Below are 21,343 nucleotides of genomic sequence, written 5' to 3' on the forward strand. Positions count from 1 at the left end.
TGAACATAGACCCCAAGATCTCTCTGCTCCTCCACATTGCCAAGAACTCTACCGTTAACCCTGTATTCCGCATTCATATTTGTCCTTCCAAAATGGACAACCTCACACTTTTCAGGGTTAAACTCCATCTGCCACTTCTCAGCCCAGCTCTGCATCCTATCTATGTCTCTTTGTAGCCGACAACAGCCCTCCTTACTATCCACAACTCCACCAATCTTCGTATCGTCTGCAAATTTACTGACCCACCCTTCAACTCCCTCATCCAAGTCATTAATGAAAATCACAAACAGCAGAGGACCCAGAACTGATCCCTGCGGTACGCCACTGGTAACTGGGATCCAGGCTGAATATTTGCCATCCACCACCACTCTCTGACTTCTATCGGTTAGCCAGTTCGTTATCCAATTGGCCAAATTTCCCACTATCCCATGCCGCCTTACTTTCTGCATAAGCCTACCATGGGGAACCTTATCAAATGCCTTACTGAAATCCATGTACACTACATCCACTGCTTTGCTTTCATCCACATGCTTGGTCACCTCCTCAAAGAATTCAATAAGGCTTGTAAGGCAAGACCTACCCCTCACAAATCCGTGCTGACTATCCCTAATCAAGCAGTGTCTTTCCAGATGCTCAGAAATCCTATCCTTCAGTACCCTTTCCATCACTTTGCCTACCACCGAAGTAAGACTAACTGGCCTGTAATTCCCAGGGTTATCCCTAGTCCCTTTTTTGAACAGGGGCACGACATTCGCCACTCTCCAATCCCCTGGTACCACCCCTGTTGACAGTGAGGACGAAAAGATCATTGCCAATGGCTCTGCAATTTCATCTCTTGCTTCCCATAGAATCCTTGGATATATCCCGTCAGGCCCGGGGGACTTGTCTATCCTCAAGTTTTTCAAAATGCCCAACACATCTTCCTTCCTAACAAGTATTTCCTCGAGCTTACCAATCTGTTTCACACTGTCCTCTCCAACAATATCGCCCCCCTCATTTGTAAATACAGAAGAAAAGTACTCGTTCAAGACCTCTCCTATCTCTTCAGACTCAATACCCAATCTCCCGCTACTGTCCTTGATTGGACCTACCCTCGCTCTAGTCATTCTCATATTTCTCACATATGTGTAAAAGGCCTTGGGGTTTTCCTTGATCCTACCCGCCAAAGATTGTTCATGCCCTCTCTTAGCCCTCGTAATCCCTTTCTTCAGTTCCCTCCTGGCTATCTTGTATCCCTCCAATGCCCTGTCTGAACCTGGTTTCCTCAGCCTTACATAAGTCTCCTTTTTCCTCTTAACAAGACATTCAACCTCTCTTGTCAACCATGGTTCTCTCACTCAACCATCTCTTCCCTGCCTGACAGGGACATACATATCAAGGACACGTAGTACCTGTTCTTTGAACAAGTTCCACATTTCACTTGTGTCCTTCCCTGACAGCCTATGTTCCCAACTTATGCACTTCAATTCTTGTCTGACAACATCGTATTTACCCTTCCCCCAATTGTAAACCTTGCCCTGTTGCACGCACCTATCCCTCTCCATTACTAAAGTGAAAGTCACAGAATTGTGGTCACTATCTCCAAAATGCTCCCCCACTAACAAATCTATCACTTGCCCTGGTTCATTACCAAGTACTAAATCCAATATTGCCCCTCCTCTGGTCAGACAATCTACAAACTGTGTTAGAAAAGCTTCCTGGACACACTGCACAAACACCACCCCATCCAAACTATTTGATCTAAAGAGTTTCCACTCAATATTTGGGAAGTTAAAGTCACCCATGACTACTACCCTGTGACTTCTGCACCTTTCCAAAATCTGTTTCCCAATCTGTTCCTCCACATCTCTGCTACCATTGGGGGGCCTATAGAAAACTCCTAACAAGGTGACTGCTCCTTTCCTATTTCTGACTTCAACCCATACTACCTCATTAGGGTGATACTCCTCGAACTGCCTTTCTGCAGCTGTTATACTATCTCTAATTAACAATGCCACCCCCCCACCTCTTTTACCACCCTCCCTAATCTTATTGAAACATCTATAACCAGGGACCTCCAACAACCATTTCTGCCCCTCTTCTATCCAAGTTTCCGTGATGGCCACCACATCGTAGTCCCAAGTACCGATCCATGCCTTAAGTTCACCCACCTTATTCCTGATGCTTCTTGCGTTGAAGTATACACACTTCAACCCATCTCCGTGCCTGCAAGTACTCTCCTTTGTCAGTGTTCCCTTCCCCACAGTGGTTAGCCCTGTTGCTTCACAGTGCCAGGGGGTCCCAGGTTCAATTCCCGACTTGGGTCACTGTCTGCGGAGGTTGCACGTTCTCCCCGTGTCTGCGTGGGTTTCCTCCGTGTGCTCCGGTTTCCTCCCACAAGTCCCGAAAGATGTGCTGTAAGGTAATTTGGACATTCTGAATTCTCCCTCTGTGTACCCGAACAGGCACCGGAATGTAGTGACTAGGGGTTTTTCACATTAACTTCATTGCAATGTTAATGTAAGCCTACTTGTGACAATAATAAAAGATTATTAAAGCCAAAAAGTTAATAATGTTCCCATTAGACTGAGTATGGTGCGAACAGACTGTAACTGGGTTAATTACAGTGAGCGTGACCCAGCAAAGTGTTTTACTTGTATCATTCCTTTACCATTTAGAAAGAGATCACTCGTGTTTGATCGACTGAGCTCAGACTGTGAAAGGGGGTGGACAGTATTGGCAATGTTCCATGAGGTGTTTCTGTGTTCTGTGCCAGCGCGCTGTATATATTTTGTTATAGTTTGCCTATTAATGGGCCTGTTGTACTTTGGTCCACTTGAGGTTTCTGCCTTGATGGTGTTGCTCTGGTGACTTTGTGATTTGATGAGCAACAGCCATGTGTTTACAGCACCTGGAAATAAATGGTAAAAAAACAGAGAAATGGTCAGACAGAGAGATGGGATCATTCAATCAACAAACAAAATTGTCAGTCCCAGATGAATGCAATCCTCATCTTGAGAATTTTCAGGGATATGAGCCATAGATTCCAGAATCTCACCAGCCTTGTTTCTCTTGTAGCAAGGTGTTAATTATTTTATTTAATTGTAGCCAGACCTGTTTGAATGGTTAGAATACAACAGGAAAACTGTGGTGGCTCGAGACAATAGGGGCTGATTTAGCACAGTGGACTAAATAGCTGGCTTGTAAAGCAGACCAAGGCCAGCAGCATGGGTTCAATTCCCGTACCAGCCTCCCTGAACAGGTGCCAGAATGTGGCGACTAGGGGCTTTTCACGGTAACTTCATTTGAAGCTCACTTGTGACAGTAAGCGATTTTCATTTCATACACTGGAGACTTCCAGTAACAACAACCAGGGTTTATTAACAGTAGGAAAAGGCAACCCTATGCAGGCACAGAACAACGATGACTCGGTCTTAACTTTCCAGCTGCGTGGGCCCCGTGCTTTCTCGCTATTGGTCCGGGTTCGCATGCTTCCGCACGATTGGTCCTGAGCTGGTCACATGAATCGTGAGGTTCACCCCTTAAAGGGGCCATGTTACTACATCCCTCCCCGCTTCAGTCCCTTCATACATTTTACACAATAAGCTATATAGGTCAAGGTCAAGAGACATAAGGGAAAAAGAGTTCAACACAGTCATTCAGGCCCTTGCGGACCTCCTTAGTCCCCCAGCCGGCTGCACCGTCTCTGAGGCATTCCTGTTGTCTGCAGAAGATGACAGTTCAGGCAAATCCACCTCTTCTGTGGGACTGCTCGCCTCACCAGCTCCCACCTTGCCTGCTGGTAGGGCTGACTCTGAAATACCCGGTTCCCTCTGCCCTGAAACAGCCTATGACAGTATTTGAACCCATCTGTTCTGGAATAGGGGTTACCGTTCCCTGACTCATCACAAGGCCGACATGCTTCTGCACAGACCTGCCATTGACATTTACCACACACGATATGGGACACAATTCGGCCGGCTAACCAGGATGGGCCCAAAGTGAAATTTCGAACTAGAACCAGGTAACCTACCTGAAATAATCTGCCACCCTTTTGTGAATCATAGAATTTACAGTGCAGAAGGAGGCCATTTGGCCCATCGAGTCTGCACTGGCTCTTTGAAAGAGCACCCTACCCAAGTCCACACCTCCATCCTATCCCCATAACCCAGTAACCCCACCTAAAACTAAGGGCAATTTTGGACACTAAGGGCAATTTAGAATGGCCAATCCACCTAACCTGCACATTTTTGGACTGTGGGAGGAAACCGGAGCACCTGGAGGAAACCCACGCAGATACGGGGAGAACGTGCAGATTCCGCACAGACAGTGACCCAAACTAGGAATCGAAGCTGGGACCCTGGAGCTGTGAAGCAATTGTGCTAACCACCATGCTACCGTGGCGCCCTGTAGTATGTTGATTTTTCTGGGAGGCCTGTAATGCCTCCACCACCCTCACCAAATTTGGAAATATCAAGTCCAAACGAGTTCTGAGGTGGCATCCCATAAGCATTTCAGCAGGCGTGACCCCCGTGATGGCATGGAGTGTCGTGTTGAGAAAGTTGGCCAGCCTTTGGCGCAACAACCGGTCTGATTGCTTCCTCATGGCATTTTGAAATGTCTGCATGGCCTTTTCTGCCAACCATCGCATGCGGGGTGATTTGGGGCTGTTCTGATATGCCCAATTCCATTTGTCTGAATGAAGTATTGGAAATTGTCCCCAGTAAAAGGGATACCATTATCAGACACAATGGCATCTGGAAGGCTGTGAATGGCTAATACCCAGAGCAAGGCATCCATAGTGGCTGCCGTGGTTGTAGTTCCCATCTCTTGTATGGATAACCATTTGGAATGAGCATCTACAAAGACGAGGAACATTAGCCCCAAGGAAGGTCCTGCATAGTCAATGTGTACTCTAATCCTTGGGTAATGATTGCTGACTCTGGTAGGGGATGCCTTGTTGCACCACTACCTCAATAGCTTTATCTATTCCTGGCCACCAGATAAAGCTGGGAGTCAGCATCTTCATTTTTGTTTGGCCTGGATGAGCACTGTGTATTTTTTGTAAGAGGGGCTCCCTCGCTGAGAGTGGAATGACAATTCGAGAGCCCCAAAGTATTACTCCACCCTTGCATCCCTGTGGGTTAAGTAGGGCCTCAACTGTTTGGACTTCTTGTGGTGCCAACTTGTTTGAATCATTTGTTTCACTTTGGATAATACAGGATCTCTCGGGGTCTAATTTTGTATATGCCCGGACGACACCGGCAAGATGTCGAAGAAGTTCAGCGCCACGATGATTTCTTGGGTCGTGGCGGTGGCGGCAAGTTCTTTGGCAAAGAGAGTCGACTCAATGCGTCTGCATTAGTGATTTGGGTGCCAGACCTGTGCTGGAGGGATCAATTTTAGGCTGCTAGCAGCAAGGCCCAACATTGCACGTTGGCAGATGCAATCAAGGGTATCGGCTTATCCTCTCTTAAAATGACCAATAACGGCTTATGGACAGTTATTATTACGAATCGCTGTCTGTAAACATATTATTGGAACTTTTTAACACCATAGACAACGGCAAGTCCCTCCTTTTCAATTTGGGGGTAATTCTGTTCAGCTTCTGAGTCAGTCCTTGAGGAAAAGGCAATTGGCCATTCTGATCTATCTTCCATGCTATGGGATAAAACTGTCCCTATCCCATTTGGCGACGCCTCGTATGTGAAAACAATTTGCTTCCGTGGATGGAAATTAACTAAAAGGTTTGAAAATTGCTGAGCTTGTTTTTCTAAGCGGAAAGCTTCCTCTTGCTTCTCCACCCATTGCCAACTTAGGTGTTTCCGCAGTAACTGATGAAGCAGCACCAGTGTCGTGGCCAGGTTTGGAATGAACCTGTTACAATAGTTCACCATTCCCAGGAAAGACTTCAACTTGGCTACATTCCTGGGTGCTGGGACCTCTCCTATGGCTTTGACTTTTTCTTCGAGTGGGCATCCACTCGGGTCTCAAGAACGTGACCTCTGTAGCCTGGAAGGTGCGTTTCTCACATTTAAGTCGGACTCCCACTGTTCTAAATCTATTTAATACCTTTTCTAAACTTGATATGTGCTCTTTGTGTGTGATTCCAGTGACAAAACATTTTTAAAAAAATTTAGAGTAGCCAATTATTTATTTTTTCCAATTAAGGGGCAATTTAGCGTGAGCAATCCACCTACCCTGCACATCTTTGGGTTGTGGGGGTGAGATCCACGCAGACACGGGGAGCATGTGCAAACTCCAGACGGTAGTGACCCGGGTCTTCAGCGCTGTAGGCAGCAGTGCTAACCACTGTGCCGCCGTGCCGCCCTAATGACTAAAACATTGTTGAGGTAGACGAATCATTTTTGGGATACCGTGCAGGAGGTTTTCCACGGTTTCCGCTGGGTCAGAGAATCGCCGGGTGCTGGCGTGAATTCCGCCCCTGCCGGTTGCCGAATTCGCCGGCACCAGATATTCGGTGGGGGTGGGAATCGCGGCGCGCCGGTTGGCGGGCCCCCCCCCCGGCGATTCTCCGGCTCGCGATGGGCCGAAGTCCCGCTGCTGGAATGCCTGTCCCGCCGTCGAGAATCAAACCACCTCTCTTACCAGCGGGACAAGGCGGTGCGGGCGGGGTCCGGGGTCCTGGGGGCGGCGCGGGGCGATCTGGCCCCAGGGGGTGCCCCCACGGTGGCCTGGCCCACGATCGGGGCCCACCGATCGGCGGGCGGGCCTGTGCCGTGGGGGCACTCTTTTCCTTCCGCCTTTGTCATGGTCTCCACTATGGCGGAGGCGGAAGAGACCCCCTCCACTGCGCATGCGCGGGGGTGCCGTGAGCGGCCGCTGATGTTCCCGCGCATGTGCCGCCCGGCAAAGTCATTTTCGTGCCAGCTGGCGGGGCACCAAAGGCCTTTCCCGCCAGCTGGCGGGGCGGAAATCAATCAGGCGCGGGCCTAGCCCCTCAAGGTGAGGGCTCGGCCCCTCAAGATGCGGAGACTTCCACACCTTTGGTGTGGCGCAATGCCGGACTGATTCGTGCCGTTTTTGGCGACAGTCGGCGGACATCGCGCCGATATCTGAGAATCCCGCCCGTGGTGTTAGGTAGATTGGGCATTCTGAATTCTCCCTCCGTGTTCCCGCACAGTTGCCAGAATGTGGCGACGAGGGGATTTTCACAGTAACTTCATTGCAGCGTTAATGTACGCCTACTTGTGATAATATTAAAGATTATTATTAATATAATAGCGCAGGCCGAGGAAATGTCAAAATGGAACCTCGTGTACTGAAATCGATCCTTATGTGTGTTGATCGTGGCAATCCTTTGGGGCTCTTATCTAACTCCAACTGCAAGTTGAGGTCCAGCTTGGAGAAGGTGAGACCCCCCCGCCATCAGCTTGGTGTAGAGGTCCTCGGGGGATCGGGTACTTATCTCCCTGGCAGTTTGGTTGATTGTCAACTCATAGTCCCACGCATTCTTACTGGTCAGTCTGGCTTCAGCACGGGGTCTATGGGGGGGCTGCCCACTCTGAAGATTGCACTGATTTAATTATTCCCAGTTCCTCTAATCATTTTAGCTCAGCTTTTAACCTTTTGATGCAGAATGTGGGGGACTGGTCTGGCTGTAAAACAATTCAGAGGTGTATCTGGATCAAAGTAAATTTTAGCCTTCTCACCCTTGTTTTGGCCTAACTCATTGTGGAACGCGTCCTCATACCTCCGCCCTCATATCTCCGCAAAACGTCTTGAAAAACGATGTTTGAAATTTTTAAGATTTCCAACCAATTTAGTTTAATTCACTGGAGCCAGTACCTTCCCATCAGGCTTGCTCAATGCCCCCCAATGGGCCTCTTGTTGTTTATAAGCGACTGTCGTACTGGTGCTCCCAAGAATTTTCAGGGTTAGCCTGTATAGGTTGACAACTTGTCCAGCATGCTGCATACATTCAGGGTCTGAACCCCTTTTTGAATCTAATCAAATGACTGTTCCCCCACAGCTTTTACTGACGCCGCGCTATCGACCTCCATCTTCAAGTGTCTTCCATTAACTTGCAGGATTGTTTCGATTGGGGCTGCCTTATTCACTTTGTTGACATTCAGACAGTACATATTATGCTCCTCCTCGGACCTCTTAGTTCAGTGGTGTTGTGGATTGTTGTTGCGTGGCGTGTTGCGCTTCGCCTGGCAACGTACCTCTTCAATTGCAACGAAAACAGACAGACTGACGACAATGACAAACTTCCTGAGAGTGGTCTCACCCGCAACAATAGCACTCCATCTGTCCTGGGCTGATGACTCTTCCTTTTCCATGTTCTCAGACTTCGATCCGGCCCTGAGGACCGTGTCTGGTTCTCTGGTGAGATTGTTGATGTCACTGTGTGCCTCACAGCTGTACTGCCCCACATTTGTTTTATTTCCTCTTCTTGCACACTCTGGAGCTCAGATGTGCGTTTTTTCGTGCACTCTGTCACCTGAGAGCTTTGTCTAATGTGATTCTATTTTAAGCCAAGAGCGTTTTCTGGGTGCTTAGATTGTTAATTCCACGTGCTAGACGGTTGCACAGCATATCGCTGAGTACTACACCGAACTTACAATGCTCGACTATTTGGCAGAGTCTGGCTACAAAGGCGGTGATGGACTTTTCAGATGCCTAACTGTAGAGTTGAATTTGTTCCACTACAACTTATAACATGCTATGTCTGTCCCTATAGTGTGTCATATATGTCTTTATAACATCACCCCATGATGACATGTGTGGCCCTGTAGTGTGTCATGTGTTTTGAGCATAACCTTATTGTGTGCATCTGTATCTCCATATTATGACATGTGTGGCCCTACAGTGTGTCATATGTGTCTTAAGCACAACGCCATTGTGCGCATGTGCGCCTCTATATTAGTGACATTTGTGGCCCTATAGTGTGTCATGCATGTCTCTGGGTAGACGACGTGTGTCTCTATAATATTTTCCTATTCCAATAGTGTTCTCCAGATACACCATGTGTGTCTCTCCAGATACACCATGTGTGTCTCTATGTGTGCCATCTGTGCCCCTATAGTGCATCAAATTCTCCTACTGCTAATCCTTCACTTTCCATGTTATACTTGGCAATGGTAAGGAATGGAAAGTGCAGATTCTCGCTATTCAAGGATTCTGAGATTGAATATTATATCTGGCTTAATTGTACAATTCCCACACATCAATTGTGCCAATTCATAGAAGTGTGAATGCAAAGTCAGATGGGGTACTTCTCAGGAAACTAGTATCACTCCAACGGACTGCTAGATTGCTGGATGTGGGAACAGATCTCGTCCTAAAGGTTGGGTTCCAGGTGGGTCTTGTGGCCACACATCCCAGTTCTTCCCCTCTCCCTATGGGACAACACCTCACCTCAGCCCTGCCATGACCTGACTAGAATCTCCGAACCCGTGTGCCACCTCACTGTGCCAGGGTGCGAGAGTGACACCACGCCCAAGACTGCATCTCTAAACCCGGGTTTGGTGAGCTTTTTCATATGTGGCATTAACGCTTGAAAAGAGACACTACTGGTTCATCCCTTCACTGTGCTGCTCTTTCCATCCCATTGGTCCCCTTATTCAAAATGGTTTAAATCAAATGATAAAATCATTCAAATTTATTTGTAACTGCTATAAAGTCACATACAGCGGACTGTAGGGAGTAAACTGCTGTTGAAGCATTCTTCCAAAATGTGACTCCATAGCTCTGGCATATTACGTGAAACTGGGAGGCATGCAAGATAGGGAGAAGAGGCTGTTTGACTGAGACTCAAGAACCATCCTATTTGGCAATGAAAAGTCTCTTTGATTTCCAATTGGTGGAGACCTTGGAGATCTTTGGCGAGCGCCATTTAATGCTGGTCCCCACAAACGGGGATCAGACAGAATGGCACTCATGGGGCTCTCCCAGGGGATTGGAGGTCCCCAGGTGCTTGCTCTCGAGGCAGAGTGACACCTTGGCACTTCTGGTGCTACCCAGGCACTCTGGCAGTTTCATCTGAGTGCCAGCCTGGCACTGCCAAGGTGCCTGAGTAGCAGGCTGGCATTTTGCAGCGATGGGGATCAGACATGAGGCAACCTTGTGTGGGTGCGTGGGGGGAGCCTGAGGAGATCCTGATAGGTGAGTTGGGGGTCAAGAGATCTGAACGCCATTTTTAAATGGCACCCCAGTCTCCTTCTGCACTGACATGTTGCAGAGGACGGAGCTCGTCAGTGCAGAAAACAGTCCTGAATGCGGCCTCATCAGGGTGATCCCCACTGAGGCCTCGAATCTACCCAAATGGGAACGGAGTTCCGTTTAATAGTTTGGGGTTTCTTAGCCCTCCGAGGGCTGGGAAACACCCGGCTAAACGCACTCGTTATGGGATTCTGTTCCCATTTGCGTAGGTTGCACCCACTGTCTCTGAGGCCACTTGATACTTCTATGAAGATAAGACACCCTTTAAATGCTGAACAACAGCATTAAATGGGGTAAAGTCCTGTTCCTGAGGCCACTGCTGAGCATACCTTCCCTTTGAAATTGGGCATGGAGCCTTTTACGGTTTATTTTAAAAGTTTCCTCAGGCTCAGTGCTGAGATCAAGGCCTGTACAGTAGTAGCAAAACAGAAGTTCTCAGAAGGGGGGGGGGGGGGGGGGGGTATGTGTAGGCGCAGCAAGGACATTAAATTAGATCCAGAGAGCAAAGTTTAAAAAAAACAAGCCTTTACAGCTTTTCTTTAGATGTGCCAAGTGACTATTAGAAGCAGAAGGCAGCATGGCTCTTCAAATGACCCATCAAATGTGTCCATGTGATATATGGAGTGAGGTTTTCAGTCCAGGAACCTGAATGGCAAGGTCTATTATCTGCTCAAACATGTAGGTTTTTCCAACACAAATATGTTTGGTGGCACATCGTTATCATTGAAAGATCCTCATAAAACAATCTCTGAACCAGTCAGATAGTGCTGTTCATTCACCAGCCTCCAGGGATTGTCAGCACAGACATTTCTGCCAGGGTGTTATACTGAGAGCTCCAGGACCCACATAACACTTTGCACATTTCTGTTTCCTTTACTTTTGAAAATATTAATTGTTTTTTACATTACAAAGAGAGTAAAGAGCACAAGGAGGTACTAACAGGTTGAGCAACCTTAAAAGTTCTTTGGGGCAGCACAGTGGCACAGTGGGTAGCACTGTTGCTTCACAGCTCCATGGTCCCAGGTTCGATCCCGGCTTGGGTCACTGTCTCTGTGGTGTTTGCACTTTCTCCCTGGTAAGGCTAGATGGAATCTCTGGGGCTGGGGCATCCCTCCCCGCTTTGAACAGACTGGCAATACATCAGCGCCACCCGCCCCAACAGCTCTGGACACACCCCGACCCACTATTGCAGCTTCAGAGATAAGAGCTGCCTTCGTGAAAGTGAACCCGCGGAAAGCGACGGGACACGTCAGAGACCCTGGGCAGTGCACACAGTTCGCTGTGGGTTTGACACTCTCCAAATCTAAGCATGCTTGTTATAACTAACTAGACCAGACTAGCTCTGAGCCACGTGTAGAAGGTGCTAACTGATATATACACCCTGACTGTCACTACAGTTGTCACCAGTGGAAAGAGGCAGAGTGCTGATGCCTCGTGTGTTTTATAGTGGGAGACCACCCTCTAATGTTCTGCCTGGTGATTGGTTGTGTTCTGTCCTGTGTGTTGATTGGCTGTACTGGGTGTCTGTCACTGCCTGTCTGTATCTCATTATGTACATGAGTGCACATCATGACATCCCCCCTTTTTAAAAAAAAATGTTGGTTGCTTGGTGCATATGGGACTGTATTTACATGTATGACTATTTATATTAAATGGCGAGTGGATGAATATATACATGAGAGGTGTCTAGCATGCAGATACAGAACAAAATTTACAAGATAAATGTCTATAAGTCCAATCTTGGGAGCTTGCGTCAGATCCTTGTTGACCACCTGAGAGGTGGAGGTGGGGACGTTGCTGGCACACAGCTGCACCTGTACCTCAATGTGGCGGATGAAGTCAACCTGTTCACAGGGCGAGGTGATGGAGCAGGACAGGGCATCCGCAATTATCAGCTCCTTGCGTATACTAACTCAAAATTGTACCTTCGGAGTTGAAGGAGAATGCGCTGAAGCGTGGGTGTCATGTCATTCAAGTCCTGATGAATAATATGGACCAAGGGTTTGTGGTTAGTCTCCACTGTGAAGGTTGGTAGACCGTAGACGTAGTCATGGAACTTTACAATACCGGTTAGGAGGCCCAGGCACTCTTTTTCTATCTGGGTGTACCTCTGTTCAGTAGGAGCCATGGCCCTTGACGCACAAGCAACTGGTGCCCAGGACGAGGAGTCATCCCTCTGGAGGAGCACTGCACCAATGCTGTCCTGGCTTGCGTCCGTGGTGATTTTTGTTTCCCTGTCCGGGTCAAAAAATGAAATAAAATGAAATGAAAATCGCTTATTGTCACAAGTAGGCTTCAAATGAGGTTACTGTGAAAAGCCCCTAATCGCCACATTCCGGCGCCTGTTCGGGGAGGCTGATACGGGAATTGACCGGTGCTGCTGGCCTGCCTTGGTCTACTTTCAAAGCCAGCGATTTAGCCCTGTGCTAAACTAGCCCCTAGTACGCTAGTACCGGAGCAGTGGTGAGCTTTGCTTTGAGCTCCAGCCATTCTGCTTGATGTGTGGGTAGCCACTGGAAGGCAGTGGACGTCTTCACCAGATGCTTGAGAGCCGTGGTGTGTGAGGCCATGTTGGGAATGAATTTTCCCAAGAAGTTCACCATTCCGAGGAAGCATTGTACCGCCTTTTTGTCTTCCGGGGTCTTCATGGCGTTAATGGCCTTGACCTTGTCCGAATCTGGTCACACATCCTGCTGGGATATCTGGTCGCCCAAGAACTTGATGGATGACATGCCAAAGGAGCACTTGGCCTTGTTCAGCTTCAGGCCGTTTGCATGAACACGTCAAAAGACTTGTTTGAGACGAGATATGTGTTCCTCGGGGGTCGTGGACCATATGATTACATCATCTACGTAGACAAGCACACCCTCAATGCTCTCCATCATCTGCTCCATGATCCTGTGGAAGATTTCAGAGGCTGAGACAATGCCGAACGGCATCCGGTTATAACAGTACCTGCCAAATGGTGTGTTGAACGTGCAGAGCTTCCTGCTGGACTCATCCAGTTGTATCTGCCAGAAACCACGCATTTAGCTTTGTGAAGAATTTGGCGTGTGCCATCTCACTGGTCAGTTCCTCCCGCTTCGGGATCGGGTAGTGTTCCCGCATTATGTTCTAGTTAAGATCTTTGGGATCTGTACATATGCGCAACTCTCCTGAGGGCTTCTTCACACAGACCATCGAGCTGACCCAGTCAGTCGGTTCCGTCACTTTGGAGATGATGCCCTGGTCTTGGAGCTCCTGTAGCTGTGCCTTTAAACATTCCTTCAGAGTAGCCGGCACCCGGCGTGGTGCATGGATCACAGGCGTGGCATCAGGCCTGAGTAGGAACTTCTAGCAGTATGGCAGAGTACCCATTCCATCAAACACATCTGGATATTGAGCAAGGATGTCATCAATGTCAGCCTGAAGATCCACATTGGAAGAAGACATGGCATGGACTTGCTGTACGAGGTTGAGTAGCTGGCATGCATGGGCACCAAGCAGGGAAGCCTTATCAGGCTTGATGATTTTGAATCGCAGCATGGCATTGATGGTCTTGTTGGAGATGAATAGATGACAAGATCCTAGGGCAGTTATGGCATTGCCATTATAATCGAGGAGCTGGCAGGCTGGCGGAAGAATTTTGGGTTGCTTTTTAATGCGGTCAAAATCAGCTTGAGAGATGAGATTGGCAGAAGCACCAGTGTCCAGCTAGAACTGGATGCTGCATTGATTTACATGTATGACAGCACGCCATTCGTCCGCGGAATCCACATTGAGGCTAGATCGGCGTCTTGCTGAATTTGAGGGGGCATACGCACATGTAGTGATGATGCCCACACGATAGGGAGGGACTCCAGGCAGTCGTCCTCTGGATCCGTAGTGCTACCAGGACCGGAATCCAGTAAACCTTGCTGTACACATCGAACGCGCTTGCGTTGAAATTGGGATCGCTGGCCCTTGACTGGTGGTGCAGACCTGCACAAGGTTGCATAATGTCCAGGCTTCCCACAATTTAAACATCGCCTGCCTTTTTCAGGGCATTGCCGCTTTAAGTGGGGGGGGTGCCGCAGTTCGGGCGCGTCATGATGTTGACGTCATTACGCTCTGTGCGTCATCGCACATGCACAGTGCGGTCAGCCGACGTTCACACCTGCGCAGTTTGGTTTTCGGCCGCTTCGTTCTCCCGTTCGTGTTGCACATGCGTGGTGCTCTGGGAAAAGCACGTGAAATAGCTGCTATCATCGATACTGAGGCGTTGCATCTGAGCGATGGCCTGTACACTCTCTGCCTCGTGGGAGGCAAGTTTTTCGTATTCTGCCGATTTGAAATGGAAGTACCGATTTCTCGCATGCTCATGCACTATACACGTCTCAATTGCGACTGGCAGGGTCATGTGCTTAATTTTGAGGAGTTGCTCCCGCAAGGAATTGGAGTGCACCCCAAACACAATCTGATCCCTGATGATGGAATCAGCGGTGTCACCATAATTGCAGGACTGCACTAATATACGGAGATGAGTTAGAAAGGATTGGAAAGTTTGCTGGAAGATATAATGCTCAAAGCTCTTGTTTGTTTCGACTTCACAGTGACTGTCGAACTTCTCTAAAACGGTCTTGAATTTGGTCTTGTCCTGGCTGTCGGTAAAATTAGGCGAGTTGAAAATTTGGATGACGAGGTCCCCCGCAGTTGATAAGAGTAGCGTGATTTTTCTGGCATCGGACGCATCCTCGAGGCCTGCGGCCTCAATGCAGAGAAGGAACCTTTGCTTGAAGAGCCGCCAGTTGGCGCCGAGATTGCTGGAGATCCGTCGCTGTGGAGGGGCCTGGATCTTCTCCATGCCGCTGGAAGGCACTTGCTGGTCGTCACGGAATCACTCGAGGTAAGCCACTTAGAGAAAGTAGACTACTGGTACCATGTTGTGTTATTCACCCTGGGGTAACACGGACTGCAACTGGATGCAGTTGCACTTGAAAGTAGATTCCAAACTGTGATGTTGGTTCAATACGCTTGATTGAACTTGTTGAGCAGTGCACACAGTTCACTGTGGGTTTGACACTCTACTAATCTAAGCATGCTTACAATAACTAACTAGACCAGACTAGCTCTGAGCCACGTGTAGAAGGTGCTAACTGATATACACACCCTGACTGTCACTACAGTTGTCACCAGTGGAAAGAGACAGAGTGCTGATGCCTCGTGTGTTTTATGGTGGGAGACCACCCTCTAGTGTTCTGCCTGGTGATTGGTTGTGTTCTGTCCTGTGTGTTGATTGGCTGTACTGGGTGTCTGTCACTGCCTGTCTGTATCTCATTATGTACATGAGTGCATATCATGACAGTTACTAGAAAGAATTCTGAAGAACAGAATATGTCTGCACTTGGATAGACACTAGTTGATCACTGATTTGTTAAGGGAAGGTTGTGATTGACAAATTTAATCAAATTGTTTGAGGAGGTAACCAGGAGTATTCATGTGGGGAATGCATTTGATGTGGTCCACATTTAGCAAAGCTTTTTGATCAGATCCCTCATGGCAGATTGGTCAAGAAAGTAAGGACCCATGGGAACAAAGGCAAAGTGAGAACTGCATCCAAAGATGGCTGAGAGGCAGGAAGCAGAGGGTGATGGTACAGGGATGTTTCTGTGACTGGAAATCTGTTTCCAGTTGTGTTCTACAGGGCTCTGCTGGGGCCCTTGCATTTTAATAATTAATAATCTTTATTGTCACAAGTAGGTTTACATTTACACTGCAATGAAGTGGCTGTGAAAAGCCCCTTTGTGGTGTACATTAATAATTTGGACTTAAATGTAGGGGATATAAGAACTAGGAGCAGGAGTAGGCCATCTGGCCCCTCGAGCCTGCTCCGCCATTCAATGAGATCATTACTGATCTTTTGTGGACTCAGCTCCACTTTCCGGCCCGAACACCATAACCCTTAATCCCTTTATTCTTCAAAAAACTATCTATCTTTATCTTATAAACATTTAGTGAAGGAGCCTCAACTGCTTCACTGGGCAAGGAATTCCATAGATTCACAACCCTTTGGGTGAAGAAGTTCCTCCTAAACTCAGTCCTAAATCTACTTCCCCTTATTTTGATGTTATGCCCCCTAGTTCTGCTTTCACCCGCCAGTGGAAACAACCTGCCCGCATCTATCCTATCTATTCCCTTCATAATTTTATATGTTTCTATAAGATCCCCCCTCAACCTTCTAAATTCCAATGAGTACAGTCCCAGTCTACTGAACCTCTCCTCATAATCCAACTCCTTCAGCTCTGGGATTAACCTTGTGAATCTCCTCTGCACACCCTCCAGCGCCAGTACATCCTTTCTCAGGTAAGGAGACCAAAACTGAACACAATACTCCAGGTGTGGCCTCACTAACACCTTATACAATTGCAGCATAACCTCCCTAGTCTTAAACTCCATCCCTCTAGCAATGAAGGACAAAATTTAATTTGCCTTCTTAATCACCTGTTGCACCTGTGAACCAACTTTTTGTGACTCATGCACTAGCACACCCAGGTCTCGCTGCACAGCAGCATGTTTTAATATTTTATTGTTGAAATAATATTCCCTTTTGCTGTTATTCCTATCGAAATGGATAACCTCACATTTGTCAACATTGTATTCCATCTGCCAAACCCTAGCCCATTCACTTAACCTATCCAAATCCCTCTGCAGACTTCCAGTATCCTCTGCACTTTTTGCTTTACCACTCATCTTAGTGTCGTCTGCAAACTTGGACACATTTCCCTTGGTCCCCAACTCCAAATTATCTATGTAAATTGTGAACAATTGTGGGCCCAACACTGATCCCTGAGGGACACCACTAGCTACTGATTGCCAACCAGAGAAACACCCATTAATCCCCACTCTTTGCTTTCTATTAATTAACCAATCCTCTATCCATGCTACTACTTTACCCTTAATGCCATGCATCTTTATCTTATGCAGCAACCTTTTGTGTGACACCTTGTCAAAGGCCTTCTGGAAATCCAGATATACCACATCCATTGGCTTCCCATTATCTACCGCACTGGTAATGTCCTCAAAAAATTCCACTAAATTAGTTAGGCACGACCTGCCCTTTATGAACCCATGCTGCGTCTGACCAATGGGACAATTTCCATCCAGATGCCTCGCTATTTCTTCCTTGATGATAGATTCCAGCATCTTCCCTACTACCGAAGTTACGCTCACTGGCCTATAATTACCCACTTTCTGCCTACCTCCTTTTTTAAACAGTGGTGTGACGTTTGCTAATTTCCAATCCACCGGGACCACCCCAGAGTCTAGTGAATTTTGGTAAATTATCACTAGTCCATTTGCAATTTCCCTAGCCATCTCTTTTAGCACTCTGGGATGCATTCCATCAGGTCCAGGAGACTTGTCTACCTTCAGCCCCATTAGCTTGCCCATCACTACCTCCTTAGTGATAACAATCATCTCAAGATCCTCACCTGTCATAGCCTCATTTCTATCAGTCACTGGCATTTAGTTATGTCTTCCACTTTGAAGACCGACCCAAAAAACCTGTTCAGTTCCTCAGCCATTTCCTCATCTCCCATTATTAAATCTCCCTTCTCATCCTCTAAAGGACCAATATTTACCTTAGCCACTCTTTTTTGTTTTATATATTTGTAGAAACGTTACGATCTGTTCTTATATTCTGAGCAAGTTTACTCTCATAATTTACCTTACTCTTTATAGCTTTATAGTAGCTTTCTGTTGCCCCCTAAAGATTTCCCAGTTCTCTTGTCTCCCACTAATCTTTGCCACTTTGTACGCTTTTTCCTTCAATTTGATACTTTTCCTTATTTCATTATATATTCACGGTCGATTTTCCCTCTTTCTACCGTCCTTCCTTTTTGTTGGTATAAAGCTTTGCTGGGCACTGTGAAAAATCGCTTGGAAGGTTCTCCACTGTTCCTCAACTGTTTCACCATAAAGTCTTTGCTCACAGTCTACCTTAGCTAGTTCTTCTCTCATCCCATTGTAATCTCCTTTGTTTAAGCACAAAACTAGTGTTTGATTTTACCTTCTCACCCTCCATCTGTATTTTAAATTCCCCCATATTGTGATTGCTCCTTCCGAGAGGATCCCTAACTATGAGATCATGAATCAATCCTGTCTCATTACACAGGACCAAATCTAGGGCCGCTTGTTCCCTCATAGGTTCCATTACATACTGTTCTAGGAAACTATCGCGGATACATTCTATAAACTCCTCCTCAAGGCTGCCTTGGCCAACCTGGTTAAACCAATCGACATGTAGATTAAAATTCCCCATGATAACTGCTGTACCATTTCTACATGCATCAGTTATTTCTTTGTTTTTTGCCTGCCCCACCATAATGTTACTATTTGGTGGCCTATAGATTACTCCTATCAGTGACTTTTTCGCCTTACTATTCCTGATTTCCACCCAAATGGATTCAACCTTATCCTCCATAGCACCGATGTCATCCCTTACTGTTGCCCGGATGTCATCCTTAAATAACAGAGCTACACCACCTCCCTTACCATCCACTCTGTCCATCCGAATAGTTTGATACCCTTGGATATTTAACTCCCAGTCGTGACCATCCTTTAACCATGTTTCAGTAATGGCCACGAAATCATAGTCATTCACGATAATTTGCGCTATCAATTCATTTACCTTATTCCGAATACTACGAGCATTCAGGTAAAGTACACTTATGTTGGCTTTTATACCTCTGTTTTGTATCTAAACACCTCGATCAGTAACCTCTCCTAAGTTCTATTTCCTCTTAGCTTTTCTCCTAATTTTCCTTGTCGTTGAACCCATATCTTCATGTAACAGCCTGCTATGTCGCTTACCATTTATGTTTTTACTTCCCGTTTTATTCCTTTTAGTATTACTGGGCCTATTCACTGAGCCAGCCACGGTGCCATGAACCTGGCTGCTGCTGCCTTCCCCTGGTGAGCCATCTCCCTCAACAGTATCCAAAGCGGCATATCTGTTTTGCAGGGAGATGACCGCAGGGGACACCTGCACTGCCTTCCTACTCTTGCTCTGTCTTTTGGTCACCCATTTTCTATCTCCCTCAGTAACTTTCACCTGCAGTGTGACCAACTCGCTAAACGTGCTATCCACGACGTCCTCAGCATCGTGGATGCTCCAAAGTGAGCCAATCCGCAGCTCCAGAGCCATCATGCGGTCTAACAGGAGCTGCAACTGGACACACTTCTTGCACGTGAAGGAGCCAGAGACATTGGACGTGTCCCTGAGCTCCCACATCGCACACAAGGGGCATGACACGGGGCTGGGATCTCCTGCCATGTCTTAAACTTTAGGTTAACTTATACAACTACAATTCCAAAAAACGAAAGAAAAAAAAATAAATAAATTAGACAATGAAGAAAAACTACTTACCAGTCACTTACCAGGGTTAGAAAGCACCTCCTCCCCACCCAGCTTCGAATTCCCACCTAGCTTCAAATTCCCAAACTCACTCTTTGTTGTGTCTCACTCTGGCTGTGTCTTCTCTGGCTCACTGGGAGAACTCACTCTATGATCAAGTAGTTCCTGGATGACACGAAAATTGGTAGGATGGTAACTAATGAGGAGGATAGCCAGAGACTGTAGAAAGATATCAACGGGCTGGTGATGGGTAGAGCCCAAATGGAATTCAACCCAGAAAAGTTTGAGGTAATGCACTTGGACAGGGCTAACAAGGCAAAGGATTACACTGTGAATTGTAGGACCCTGGAAATTACTGAAGATCAGAGGGATCTTGGAGTGCATATCCACCGATCCCTGAAGTGGTAGGGCAAGTAGATAAGGTGGTTAAGAGGGCATATAAGATACTTGCCTTTATTAGCCGAGGCAAAGAATACAAGAACAAGGAGGTCATGCTGGAACTGCATAAAATACTAGTTAGGTCACAACTGGAGCACTGCATGCAGTTCTGGTCACTACATTATAGGAAGGATGTGATAGCGCTGGAGTGGGTGCAGAGGAGATTTACCAGGATGCTGCCTGAGCTGGAGGGTTGAGCTATGAGGAAAGATTGGATAAGCTGGAGATGGGTCCCTGAAAGCCAGCCCCCCCACTCCCCCATTCTTGTCTCTATCCCCTTGTCCCCTTGTTAACCCCACTCTCTGATCCCAATCATGTCTTCACTCACATTTGACCTGGGGTCCCATGGCACTCCAGGCCGCTGTTGGGCGCATTGCCAGCAGCTGCCACCAGGCAAGACTTCCAGTTCCTCAATCACAAGGAAGACCCATTGGTGGCCACTTAAGTGCCTGAAGGGCATTTGATTCCGCTGGATTTCTCGCACGGAACAACTGGGTGCTCCCTGCTGGTTCCCAACCGTTGGGTGAAAGCCGCGTTGGGTCGACTAACTCCAGTCCAAGAGGTGACTGTAAACAGTGGGTGTGATGCTGAGGTGAGTGTAAATGGCAATGTAGCAGACAGCTGGTTTAGTCATCCACAAGCATATCTGGCTGGACCAGATAGTAAACATCATTAGCTCATATTCTCATCTGATGAATGGCTCACTATTCCAGCCTGGATTGTAAAGATAACCCCCTGGTTATCCTTCTCCTTAAATCCCTCTCCTCTGTTCAACCCACCCTCACCTTCAACATGTGCGAGGAGTTTCTGGACTTCTTTGTCACTAAGATCACTAAGACAATCCAATCGGCTGCCTCTGTCGCAACCCTCCTTTCTACTAGCCCATTAGGCCAAGCTTCCACCAAAGTTCCCTGTGCCTTAGCCTTGAATTCAAATGTTTCTCTAATTTCACTCCTATTTCCCCTCCTGCTCCTTTTGAGCTCATGTTATCTATGAAACTCACCTCCTGGTCCTGTAACCCTATTCCCAATAATATTCTGCTCCTGCCACCCATGGTAGTCTATACTGTTAACAGTTCTCCCTCTCCAAGGAACATACCTCCTCAAATAGACCACTCTTGTCTCCACCATCCTTCCAAGCTACAGTCCCACCCCCAATCTCCTTTTCCTCTCCGAAGTTCTTGGATGTGTTGTCACCTCCCAAATCCGTGTCCATCCAATTTGGCGTCCATCCCATTACAGGGTAACAGTCAGTGAGTGTGTAAACCTGCGAGGGTGGCACTGGGTGACTGTGTAAATGTGACAGGGTGAGAGTTGGTGAGTGTGCAAATCTTTGAATCCATACGGTGCAGAAGGAGGTCATTCA

The 21,343-nt window shown here is 47.3% G+C and overlaps 1 protein-coding gene across 3 annotated transcripts in view; it reads left to right on the forward strand.

Annotated features, from left to right (window-relative positions):
- Positions 1 to 21,343, forward strand: part of creb3l1 (cAMP responsive element binding protein 3-like 1) — a 335,084-nt gene that overhangs the window by 273,812 nt on the left and 39,929 nt on the right. The gene's annotated exons all lie outside the window — the stretch shown is intronic.

Source organism: Scyliorhinus torazame, chromosome 10 (assembly GCF_047496885.1).
Source record: "Scyliorhinus torazame isolate Kashiwa2021f chromosome 10, sScyTor2.1, whole genome shotgun sequence".
NCBI classification, from domain to species: domain Eukaryota; kingdom Metazoa; phylum Chordata; class Chondrichthyes; order Carcharhiniformes; family Scyliorhinidae; genus Scyliorhinus; species Scyliorhinus torazame.